Source organism: Euprymna scolopes, chromosome 31, assembly GCF_053919585.1.
Source record: "Euprymna scolopes isolate OS-2025 chromosome 31, ASM5391958v1, whole genome shotgun sequence".
Classification (NCBI taxonomy): Eukaryota; Metazoa; Mollusca; class Cephalopoda; order Sepiida; family Sepiolidae; genus Euprymna; species Euprymna scolopes.
The window spans coordinates 75,421,316-75,435,733 of NC_136512.1; the positions used below are offsets into that span (position 1 = coordinate 75,421,316).

Below are 14,418 nucleotides of genomic sequence, written 5' to 3' on the forward strand. Positions count from 1 at the left end.
AAAAGTGAAAGTGTCTGTTTGTGTGTGTCTGTGTACATTTCCTACGAAATAACTCTGTCAATTTTTAGTCTACAGACTCAAAATTTGATATACAGGGTACTGAGATTTGGAAAAATCGATGTGATCCGTTTTGTGGCCAGAAATTTGGCGATTAAGGAGTCAAAGATCAACGATTTGACCTTTGAGAACTCTACCAAACTCCTCCGACAATTTTGGGTCTAAACACTTGAAAGTTTAGATATAGGTTCCTTGGACATGGATCTAACTTAATAATTTGATTTGAGACCAAAACATGAAATTTATAGGGGCCATAATAGGGACCAATGTTAAAAAAATCGACCGCTCTTTTTTTTTTTTTTTTGCTTAACATACAGCTCCAAATACCCGGGCAACGCCGGACACCCATGCTAGTAGTATATATAGACAGATATATGATATACCTGTGGCTGCGAGTGTCTTTTTGTCTGTATCTATGTATATGTGCGCAGCCGTGATCGGCTGCCCATGTGAGTATCTGTATTTAGCCGTTGTCATAATGTCTTATTGTCTAATTTAATATGTGTATTAGAAGCAATTCATTCGATATACATCAGTTTCTGACTTATTTCGGTGTTGACTCTTCAGGCCTTGAAATGAACAAACGACTGGTTTCTTTTAATTGAATGTTATCTTTTATTCTTTCTGAGTCTTGTCAGTTCCGCATTTTTCTTTTGTTGGCTAACTTGCCTTTCTTTCTTTCTTTCTTTCTTGCTTGCTTGCTTGCATTCTTGCTCCCAACGTTCTCTCTCACACGTACCTGATTGACCCATCCAGGTGCTTCAATATGCGGGCATAACCTGGGATAGATTACATAACATTTTATTAAACCGTGATAAACATTTAAATACAATAGTATTTACTTAAATAAACTTAAATAACTAAAGGCGATATGAATAAACAAAAATGACGGTTTTAAAGAGAAAATGTAATTTTAGGCTAAAAGATGGATGATCATTAAAAGTTGAATTTCATGCTAATAGTATTCTATATAAGTCTAATGTTTCCGTAGGTAAGAAATCATACTCATATATCGATTCTACAAAGAGTCGTACACATCCAGATATAATAACCATATCACGGCCAGTAAAAGGCCAGGTACTAATTAAACAACAATTAAACTAGCATCTTATTAAAAAGGTCTTAAAGAAATTATAAGACACTTGCTATAGAATTCATTATTCTATGTAAGGCTAATAATGATGATGAAAGTTATGTATTAACGAGTCAATAGAAATACGTACATGTTAGGGTAGGATTATTACTAAGTTTTATGAGGCGTATGCCATAAAGGAGTATATTTAAACATCTTGCATATTTTTTAGAGGATGATTGAGTCGAAAGATGGGCGCAGTAAACAATTAAAAAATTAAATACTGAAAGATCATCATCATCATCATCATCATCATCATCATCATCATCATCATCATCATCATCATCATTATGACGGGCTCCTTGCCCGGACCAATGTGATTCTTCCTCTCAAGAATTTCCTGTCTTCCATCAGCTGCTTCAGATCTTCAGGTTCACAGTTGGCGTCGAGTGCTTTTTGCTGCATGTACGCTGATCTAGGTCGTCTTTTGCTTGCGCGTCCGTGTCATGGAGTCCATAGCAATACATTACTCACGAATTCATGCTTGCTCCTCAGACAGTGACCGGCAATTTGTAGGCGTCTCTCCCTGATGATATTAGATATGGCAGGTAGGTTGCCATAAAGTTGCTGCTTCGTGGGATAATTTTGCCAATATATATTTAATACCGTTCGTAGCATACGGGTGTATGTGCCGTTTAGTTTTCTTTCAAATGTTTTTGCTGAGTGTCCAGGCTGTAGCACCGTAAACAAGGACAGACTCTACCACTGCCTTGAAGAACTGCCTTTTCAGTTTGTAAGTTAGCCTTGAAGTCCACACTGGACGGAACTTATCCAATGCAACCCATGCTTTTGAGATGCGAATTTCGATATCTCTCTGCGGAAAATATGTTGCTGAAAGATGGGCGGTGTAATGAATTAAATAATTAAATGCTGACCGTCGACAAAATAAGCCGAAAGTTTAAACTTGTATGTCGTATTTATGTGAAGTGTCTATTGACTTATTTATGTGTATATATAATTATTTCTGAGAAGGATCGATTTTTCAAGGGGCATCTATGTGACTAGAAACACCAGGCGCACCGATCGCGATATTCGAACGCCTTACATTAGTCACTATGTATACGATATAAATTGTTCCAATTTGGAGGTATATAATCGAGGCCACCGAGAGGAATAAGAAGGCCGGTTAACTGAAAAATGTCTGCAGGCAATGTAGGTAAGATTTGTCAGACTATCAGACTATCAGACTATATGAGAGTCTATTGAAAAAGAGCATTGAAACATATTTGAAAAGAAAAGAAAGGCACATAGTTCGATTAATACTGAAAATGAACTTTATTCAATATAAAATATAAATATTATCTATGTAAATTACGTAATTTTAAAGCAATCTTGGCCTTTTGGCCAAGATCAAAGTGTAATATCTGTTCTTCAGATGCGGCACTTCCATTTCTCGTTCTTTTTCAGTGGAGGAGAACTCCTTCACGACTGAGACAATTTTTATTTGTGTACCTTTCCTCCACGTTAAAAAAACAACCCTGGTGTCTAACTCTGTCCCGTGGGGGGGCATTGTAAATAGGGACAATCTACTACTGATAAAACTGAATCATGAATTTGGGGAACAAACAATTAAAAAAACATTAAACACAAACGATGAGTAATTTTTAAAGTGAAAATAAACGGTAAATCATTTTAATAATGAAAACAAAGGATAAAATACAAAAAATTGAAATGATTAAATTAAAATCAAACAAATAATTTAAATAAAAATAACAATAAAACGTCATTAGTGAAGAAATATTTTTTAATTTAATTTAGAGAAAAACCACATGGGTTGAGGATTATCTCTGGTAACTTTTGAGATGAGGATTAATAATTTGTGTTATTCGGACTAATGTTCTCATCTTGTGTGTTTATTTCACAACATTTCGACCGATTTACTTCTAGCCTCTATCAGGTGTATTTTCTCAAACTCGGGAATCTGTTCCTGATGAAGGTCGAAGGTTACAACAGCCTACTCGTTATGACATAAGCATGCAAGGCGAGTACAATAGTTAGAATACTGCAAATAATACAATTTAGTTGAAATTTTCTTTTTCTTATTAATTTATTTGTTAATACTATCGTTTTCCTTAATACAAAAGTTGTTTAAAATAAAATTTGAAGAACAGCAGATAATCATTTTTCCTATTTTTTCAATACCGTGACCATCGTCACATGAGTCAACAGGAAAAAGATTAGCATCTGCCAAAACATTACATGGGTGCTTATTTTACGTTAAATTGATATAGAAAAGTGATCCCCCTCTTTGTGAAACTATAACTTTTTCATATCCTGATTCCTGGTAATTTTAAAAGTTATGTCCTTTTTCTAGTACCTCAGGAAATCTGTTATAGTGGTAATTTTCAAGGATTTTTTTGAGGGTGGAAGATACTGCCAGAACCCCTCCCCCCTAAAAAAGGGTCTGTGGTGATCCTCCATTTTTTAAAACTAAAATTTCTTAATTTTCTTTAATTTTGGATTTTTGAGCGATTATAAAGGCTCTATATGACCGTAAGGAGATCGCAATGTTTTTTATTCTAATATACTTGACACCACTTTTTATGTGGAAGTAAAGAAAAATGTAAGTTAAAACACAAATGGAAGAATAATAATTTATCTTGTCTTTGGTAACATTTATCTTCGGGACAGGATGATAGTGTAGTATCTGTTCTGATGCTACACTTCATTTTTTTCTGTCCTCGGTCAGGGGAGGAAAAAACGTTCATCACTGAGACAATTTTTATTTTATTTTTGTTCCTATCCAGAGTTCCCCTTTTTGGAGAGCTAGATCTTCCTACATTAAAAACCAATCTTGTATCTAACTCTGCCCTCCTGGGGAGGCAAGTTAATAGGAACATTTATTTTTTTATATTTGTTGTTATTTTCCACCATGTCTGTGTTTTGTTGGACTTTATGAAAAAAAGACCCGTTTTGTGTGCCTTTCTTGTTCTATTAACTAAAATTTCATGTCCACTTCATTTTTTTTTATTCATCTGGAACATTTAATTAAAAATTAATTTCTTTAACTTTCTTCCAAAAAATGGAGTAGCTCTTCGACAATTATGTTTTTTTAGTAACGTAAATTATTTAACGCTTAAAAGTTGTAACACACGAACAAACACAATTTTAACATATTTAAATATATTCCAACGTATACGGCTAAAACATCTTTTCCGACGACCACGGGTTCCATATTCTCATTTTTAAAACATGACGTCTCATGTTCCATATTCTCATTTTTCAAACATGACGTCTCATGTTCCATATTCTCATTTTCCAACATGACGTCTCTTCCGAAAACTATATGTAACTTTCAAATATGTGAACATGCTCAATACTCGTTTTATTTATTATGAAGAGAACACTTTGAAAAACATTCTCATGTAAACAATTATTTGTTTAGAATTCTAAAAGGAATCAAGTTTAAAGTATGACGTTCACAGCTAAATTTAACGACGACCTCGTGTTCTATATTTTAATTTTCAACACATGACTTCTCTTTCGAAAAATACATATAATTTTAAAATATGTGGACATACACAATGAAAGGATTTATTTATTATTAAGAGAAAGCTTCTCATGAACAATTATTTGTTTATAATTTTAAAAACTAAAACAAATTAAATGAAATTTTCAACTTTCCTGATAGACATTTTACCCTCATAAGAAAATAAACAGTTAAAAATATCAACATAATATTTGCTGTATTATCAATAAATAGTAGTGTTTCTTTAATTTATACTAACCATCTTGTAAAACGTTATGAAAGTACTTGAATAGAGTTCTAGTTAAATACGTGTTTAATTAATGAAATAACGTTATTACGTTTCTATATTTGGTTGGAATAAAATGTTCCCCTCTAATGGCACGTATCCAAATAGAGACTTGTACTTTGGGGCCTTTTGGATAATTTCCCCGACAATTTAGGACAACACAAGAATAAACCATGTTGGACCACAAACTAAAAACTCTGTAGACGAAACGGCTATTGATAGAGACGCTTTACTATATCTCGCTTTGATAATGACGTCATGCTATAGATTCACTGGCCGCTTTCTATCTCGGTAGCTCGATATAATTCAATCATTTTTACACTACATTAAAAAACACACACAAACTTGTTTAAGCCATGAGAAATCTTTACGGAAGAATCATATATATATATATATATATATATATATATATATATATACGTTTCATTTTTTATTACCGTATCTTTCTGTTAAGTTACATTATTGTTTCGGCTACACGGCCGTTGTTTTGGCCGTCTGTAGCGTCCTCAGACTTTTACAGAAATGTTCGCTACTTTGGGATGAAAGAGTGGAAGAGTGAATGAGGTCAGGGGGGTTTGCGAGGAGCCCCCCCCCACCTGACCTCATTCACTCTTCCACTCTTTCATCCCAAAATAGCGAACATTTCTGTGAAAGTCTGAGGACGCTACAAACGGCCAAAAAAAACGGCCGTGTAGCCGAAACAATATATAACTTAACAGAAAGATACGTAATAAAAAATAAAACGCATATTTGCTCTACAACAGTATTGAGTACTTTCTTCAGTTTTTATAAATTACCATCTCTCTCTCTCTCTCTCTCTCTCTCTCTATATATATATATATATATATATATATATATATATATACACACATCTGAATAAATTTATCAAACGATCAGCTGGTTGGTTACAGAAAGCTTTAGATGAGATAAGTCATTGGTACCGTCGGTTTCAAACCCGATAATAAGGGAATAATAATAATAATAATAATAATAATAATAATAATAATAATAATAATAATAATAATAAAGTATCAAGTCATGTGTGGTTGCTCTAACTCGATATAGTGCAGCTTTTGTAGGATGGACACAGGAAGAAATAAAAAGATAGAGACACACGGACACTGTTAGGCAAGTTTGAAACATTTTGTCCAGATTCTAATGTACTCAGACTGTATATCCCAAGGGGAAAAGGAAGAAGACGTTTGATTGCGATTGAAGAATGTGTCGGGGAAATGTATAGAAGTGTTTACCAATAATTGGCCAACAGTCATGAAGTGCTACTAGCAGCAATGGCGAAAGAGGTAGATAGATTCATTGGAAGATAAGCAGAACGGTATTTGCTGCTCAGCATCAGGCACTAAATACAAATGCAATAATAGATAACATCTATGGGAAGTACTGTTCTGATATTAGCCGGGTGTGTGCTATATCTCTTGAAACAGTGTCACAAATTGTGTGTATGTGTTCTTTACTTGCTCAAAAAGAGTACAAATGTCGCCATGATAAAGTTTGTATAAATCTGAACTGGAGTTTGTGCCAAAATTTTGGAATCTAAGTGACGAATAAATGGTACCAATATCACCCAGAAGAGATAATAGAAAATGAAGACGTTAAGATTCTCTGGGATTTCATAATTCATTGTGACGGAGAGATAACTCGCAGAAAACCGGATAGTGTATCAAAAAACAAAAAACAAAAACAAAAACAGTGCATGCTAAATTATTGATGTTGCTTGCCCAAATGACATCAATATAACAGGTAAAAAGAATGAAAAACTAAGGAACTATCAGAAACTCGGGGTGAAGATTGCTAGATTGTGGGATGAGAAAACTTCCATCGTGCCAATTGGATCAATTCCTGATGGAACTATGAAACAGCTAAACTCCGTGGGAATCAGATACAACATCATCTTACTTCAGAAGTCAGTTCTGCTTGGCTCATCAAACATCCTATACCAAGTGCTTTCCATCTAATTGACTCTTCCTCACTTTCCTAACTAGCTTTGGTGTAAAAGCCCGCTCCTGAGGAGGGGAAAACCGATGTAAAACATCACAAACCGGTGAAGTTAATGGAATAATAATAATAATAATAATAATAATAATAATAATAATAATAATAATAATAATAATAATAATAATAAAAAAACAACAATAATTGCAATGGAAAATGACACAATCACCATAAGCATTTCTCACGCGAACTAATCCGTTCTCCGGACACAATTTACGTTTTATTTACATTTTATACTTAAAGTTTTTTTCGCATAAATGTCCACTTTGAATAGATTTAAAAAACATGTTTCAAATTTCAACAACTTGTCAGAATTCAGAAAGATTTAAAAAGATTAGTCGTTTCGAATGTCAACGCGAAATGAGAAATATGGCTAAAATAAATGAACAGTTTCTGTCAATATCCTGACGAGGACTGCAGGTCGCCATATTTTTTTTTATTTGCTTCCCAACGAGGGCACAGTAAGACACAGGACTGGATTTTAATGTGAGGGGAAACCAGCTTCCCCAAAAGTAGCACTCTGGTTAGTAAGAAAAATTTAAGAAATGTATTAGACAAAAATTCTCCATTAACCGAGAATTCTTCATCAATCGAAACACAAAGGGTAGAGTGAAAAGTGACACTACACTTTGCTACTGGCCCGAAGGCCAAGATTTGTTTGGCATTTTTGTTTTATATTTCGAATGAAAACCAATTACAAAGCGAAAGAACATTCTCAATAATATTTTACTAAACAAAATTATGTATATATATATATATATATATATATAATATATATATATATATATATATGTATATATATATATATATAAGCGAAAATGTATGTATGTATGTATGTGTGTTCGCTTTTTCTGTATGTTAACAAAAGGCTTTTTTTCAGAGAAGCCGTCGCTCGCTTCACAACTTTTTAAAACTTTTTATATCACATATAAATCGTAATATCTCACAGTTAACAACGAAGCTCGCCTGTCTATATAATTTGCTCGATTTCGGGAAGATAAATATTCAATATTTGTCGCGCGCCGCATGTGGGTTAGTCTTTTTCCTATAACATCTTGGGGGAGGGGGAAAAAGCGTTCAGCAGTAAATGAATACTATCCCGCAGTCAAACTTCACCTCATTAACTCATTAAAACGGGCACCTGCTAAATCCAAGTGATTAAATAGATTCAAACGTGTTTCCGTTAGCATCTCGCGGTGGGGCAATGGTTAACGTCGTTCGTTTTTTTTCACACTTTAATTTACAACTTTGCATCAACGATTCGGGTTCGATCCTCATACTTACCTTTTTTTAACCCCCCCCCACATTCGGGTACCCCTCGCTAGTATAATATAAAGCTGAACGTCTGTGTGTGAGACACAGGAATTGATATGTTTGATCTGGCAGAACAGTGGTTCATTAAAATAGGTGGGTCTGCGTTCGCGTCTGGTTCACAAAGTATGGAAAAAAATTAAAATTAAAAAAAAAACGTTTACAAGTGTTTTTGATATAGATGCACTTTGGTAAGTATGTTTTAACTTAAATAGGGATGGTATAATATAATTCTGTGGTCTGCGTTTGCGCCTGGCCTCCATAGAATGGAAACAGGCACAAACTTTAATAAAGACTTTTCATATCTATCTGCGTAAGTATATTTTGATAATTATGTTTCAGTTTGAAGAAATATGGTATAATAAAATTATGGGGTGTTCGTTCGCGCCTGAGCTCCATAGAATGGAAATATGTCACAAAGTTTAACAAGGTTTTTTAATATAGACCCACAGAATATTGTGATAAGTGTTTCAGTGTTAACAGGTATAGTATAATAAATTATGGGGTTTATTTATTTTTACTTTCATCATATTTTGCTTTGGTTTTGATAACCCCAACTTCGAAGCTATCTCATTACAACCCTTCCTTTTCATAACCTATCATACTTTCATAAATAAGAGTCCATTTTCTGTAGGCTGTTTTTGAACACAAACAACGACGCGTATATTTGCTAGTTTATAATATAAAGCTGAACGTCTGTGTGTGTGTGTGTGTGTGTGTGTGTGTGTGTGTCTAGTCACGAATAGGCTCCTATATGGTTGACTATTTTAAAAAACTGATTACAAATAATGATAGAAAATGTATCGAGGATCAGGAATGGGTATGTTTGATCTGGCAGAACGGTGGTTCATAAAAATGGTGGGGTCTGCTTCGCACCTGTACACCATGGAAATATGGCACAAACCTTAACACAGATATTTCATATCTATTAGCGTAAGTATAATTTGATAATTATGTTTCAGTTTAAAGAAATATAGTATAATAAAATTATTGGGTGTTTGTTCGTGCCTGACCTCCATAGAATGTAAATATGTAACAGAGTTTAACAAGGTTTTTTTAAAAGGGGTGAGGGTCCACAATAACACCTTAACTTTAATCTTAATTCACGTTAGCTTTTATTTATTTTTTTGAGTTGAATCATATTGTGTCGAATAAATTCACCTCATAAATTCACGTTCTTATTAAAGTGAAAGCCAAAAAAAAAAAAAAGTCGGAACTTTAAACAATTCTCGAGATAAATTTTGCATAACTCTTTTTTTCCTTCTCCACTTGCACGTGGCACTCTTTCGAAAATAGATAAATAGATAGATAAGTAAAAATAAGAACGTTACTTGTTATCGTGTCAAAAGAAAGAAAACAATCCTGCTTTTTAAAAACATTTACATAACCTTTTTATTTTTATATATATATATCTGTTTAAGCTTTTTTGTCAGTGTACTAGACGGAATTCAGTTGATTACAACCCTTTCTGCGTATTCTTTACATTACAATAGTACAACCCTGAATCCGACGGCGCAATACTTCACAGTTCAATACTGGAACACCGAAACGAAGCTGTTCTGCTTGAAAATGGCGGCATTTTCTTCTTATTCATATTTATACAAACCAATGAACTTTTCTACCATATAAGTAACTTTTATTGACTATGGTAACATTTATTTCTTGTATATTTATATATATATATATATATATATATATATATATATATATATAACATTTTCTCTTTGTAAGAAAACATAAGAATGGAAACAAAGTTGTTATAAAAATATATTTTCGCGAAAAGTATCTTTACTTTCATCATATTTTGCTTAGGGTAAAATTTTGAGTATCAAAACCTATCTCTTTACAACCCCCTCTTTTTCATAACCTATCATACTTTCATCAATTACCGTCCATTTTCTGTAGGTTGTTTTTGAACCCAGTCAACGACGCGTACGTCTGCTAGTATATATATATTAAGATGTATATTTGGTAGAAAAGGACAGGGAAATGTGCTCGATACGTTGGTAGAGCTAAATACGGTTTAATTATTTCAACTTCCGGAGTATTTGCTTAAATCATTAGAAGATTGTTTCTATAGACGGGATAAACAAATTATCAAGCCTGTGTCATCAGACAATTTAAGCCAAAATAAATTGTAAGAAAAGGATTTTTGATATTAAAAAAACAAGAGTTGGAATAATAGATAGAGAGGTGAGATTGAGAGAAAAACGAGAGAAAGAAAGGAGGAGAGTGGATAAGGGGGAGAAAATGTATATTAAAATATATTAAAATTAGAAAATAGGATTAACACGAGAGAAGGAAAGAAAATAGATTGAGGATTTCAAGAAGAAATTCTTTGATAAAATCAAAAAGGAAATAAGAAAAAAAGCAGTAAGTAAAATCTAACACCGACAAAATAGTGTCGATCATTCAAAACACGTTATACATATATAATTGCTGCGGTACCCCGTACAGCTATTTAATTCATTTGTTTTCGATCTTCCATACAACATGCTTTGAAGCGATTCGTTGCGTTCACTATTTGAAAAAGGGATTATCACGAAATATATTATGGAAATTGTCACATACAATAGACCTCTTAAAGTAAGACATTTATACTTAACACGATTTAAATATATATATATATATGTATATATATATTTATTATAATAATTAAATATATATATATATAATATAAATATATAAATAAATATATATATATACATACAGATGTATATATATATATATATTTACTATAATAATTATATATATATATATATAATATAAATAAATAAATATATATATATATATATTTACTATAATAATTAAATATATATATATATATAATATGAATAAATAAATATATATATATGTATATATATATATATTTACTATAATAATTAAATATATATATATAATATAAATATATATATATATATATATATATACATACATACTTATCGATTTGCAAATGGTCACTTGTTTTCGTCTTTCTTCCTAAACACCGACTACATTCCATTCCTCGAATCGTGATAACCTTCTAAATCTCTTCTACATACGTATTCAACACAATGCTGCAAGCAAACATCTTATTTTACACACACACACACACACACATGTATATATATACATATATATATATATGTGTGTGTGTGTGTTTTTGTGTCTGTATGCGCCCAGGCAACGCCAGGCGTCAACCTAGTACATATATATATATATATATATATATATATATATATATATATATATATATATATATATATATATATATATAAAAACAGAGATGTGTGTGCCACAGACGATTTCTGATTGGTTAATCCAATAATCACATCTCCTAAAAAAGTATAGTTCTTACGCTCTTAACTTTACCATAAAATATTTTGGTCTTATTTATTGTCCATCTTAGAAGGGTTTAATTTTTTTCTAACTTGCGATTTACAACTTAAAAAAATACGAAACTAACTTACAATCTAACAATCGAACCTCCGACATCACGGCCGTCATTATGAAACTAAACCAAAAAAAAAAAAAAGCTCCTTCACTCGTGGTCTTTACATTTCGGGTTTGGGTACTTGTGCAGTTTTCCATTGACATTAAAAAATGGAAATATTTAAAAAAAAAATATATATATTGTACGTACTCGTCATGGGATAAAGTTTTCCTACAGAAAAAATCACGTAATTTCATCAAGTATTTATTTTTTTATAGCGAAAAAAGAAAAAAATCAACGCTACAAGCGAGTCATTATTAATTAAACAGAAAGTTCAAATAGGGGGATTTCCCCCTTTTTTTTTAAGCGAGGCCAAATTTCGCGAATTTGGCCTTTTTTTAAAGCAGTTTGGCCTTCAAATTTCTGTTTGGCCTTTTTCTTCACCGATGAAATAAAAAAAGCAAATAAAAACAACGCAATAAAACTTTTAAAAATACGGCACACCTTTGTTGTTCTTGTTTGTTTTTTTTGGTAATTTTCCTTATTTTTTTATTTTTTCAAGATAATACTATTAAATGGACACTATTATGCCAAATTAGCCCAGCCCCCCCAAAAAAAAAATGCACAAAAATTCGAGATTTAAGGTTTTGACGAGATAATTTAGCGAATTGTCCGGACTATTGCGAGAGAACCATCCATTAGTTTTTCCTGAAATTTTGCCACAAATTGTATTTCAATACATAGATGTGCATAGTAACAACATTTTTTAGCCGAAAATTCCCGTTGCGTCCCCAGATTTCATCGGTGAAGAAAAAGGCCAAACAGAAATTTTGAAGGCCAAACTGCTTTAAAAAAAGGCCAAATTCGCGAAATTTGGCCTCGCTATCAAACGATTTGACCTTTGAGAACTCTACCAAACTCCTCCTAAAATTTTGGGTCTAAACACGTGATATTTTAGATATAGATTCCTTGGACATGGATCTCACTTATTACCTTTACTTGATCCCTAAACAATAAATGTTAAGAAGTCATAATAGGGGTCAAAGTTTAAAAGATTGACCGTTTTTTTTTCTCAGCATTAACCTCAAAACACCTGGGCAACGCCGGGCACCGATTGCTAGTATATATATATATATATATATATATATATATATGAAATAAAATATGCATCAAGTACGCTTGAAAGTGAAATAATACAGCGTAATATTAGGTAAATAAACAAATATTTAACTTGTTTGAACTTTATCACAAATATATTTCAGAGGTATCCTCCATCTTGACTGTGTTGTTTCTTTTTTTCTTTTTTTTCTTTTCTTCTTCCTTGCTATGTTGTTAATCTGGCATCACTGCTTAGTGACCATTTGGCGTAGGAATATGTATCCTGTTGAAGTGCTCTCTGGTTACATACGAACTACATACTTATATAAGGCCGTCAACACTACCTACGAGCAGGTTTTTTTTATTATTCAAGTCTACCAACTATTTGGCGCTTTGTCTCTCACGAGTCGTTTTCTCACGTGGATTATTGTTGTCCTCTGCCTTTCCCAGAAGAGGCACCTTAAAGCCACACACGTGGTGGCAGCAGTGGTATTTGAACCCCCGCCTCCGAATAGACTTACGCAGATAAGAAAAGAAAAAAAAAGGCAGAGGACAACAATAATCCACGTTAGAAAACGTTCCCGTCAGAGACAAAGCGCCGAACAGTTAGAAAACTTGAATAAAAACCCTTGCTCGTAGGTAGTGTTGACGGCCTTATATAAGTATGTAGTTCGTATGTAACCGGAGATCATCTCAACAGGATACATATTCTTACACCGAATGGTCATTAAGCAGTGACGTGGAGATAGAAGACTGTGAAGAGCCGCGTGTTGTTTCTAACGGTGGTATTTTGAAATGTTTGAACTGTGCGTGGGCAATGCGAGAATAACGGCAAAGAATGAGAGTTCATATGAGTTTCAAAGAATGAAAGAATTGAAAACATTATTTTAATTTGAATAAAATAAAATACGCATCAAGTGCGCTTGAAAGCACAATACTATGTAATATTTGGAAAATAAACAAATATCTTACTTGTTTGAAATTTATAACAAATATATTTCAGAGGTATACTCCATCTTCAGTGTGTTGTTTCTTTTTCTTTTCCTTTTTAACAACATGGCAAGGAAGAAGAAAAGAATATAAATATATATATGTGTGTGTGTGTGTGTGTGTGTGTGTGTGTGTGCAGTCGAATTTCCTACCACTCAGCTATATCTCCAGATGTGAATGATTCAGATTATTGTGAGAAGAAAGCATTTGCTATACTTTTATTATCTCCCTTGCCTATGTAACGTAAAATATTTCCCCGCTGAAATTCTTCTTTTCTTATCTATAAGAAAACTAAGTAGTTTTAGGATCAGATTTCTGAACACAACATATCTAAGAACGCCGCAAGACATAAATTACTTACGTGTGGAATTTGCAAGAAAATCGCTCTGCAGATTCGGAACTAACACACACAAAATGACTTTTATACAATAGCAGGGATAGACGTACCTAGGCGTGTCTGTTTACTACGTCAAATACTTGCGGATAGTGTTTATCTTAAAATAAAACTCGTGCATGTTTTAGATTCACTACTCTTTCTGCTTCTGCTTTATCGCTCTAAACTAAACACAAGTCTATACTTCATCTAATCTACCCATGTATGGAGGATTCTGTTCATATTGTAACTCCTTTCCATCTGAGGATATTAGTTTCTT

At 32.7% G+C, this 14,418-nt stretch overlaps 1 pseudogene; it reads left to right on the plus strand.

Annotated features, from left to right (window-relative positions):
* Positions 1-2,512: 2,512 nt before the first annotated feature.
* On the plus strand, positions 2,513-2,670 carry LOC145255949 (U2 spliceosomal RNA; annotated as a pseudogene).
* The last annotated feature ends 11,748 nt before the right edge of the window (positions 2,671-14,418 follow it).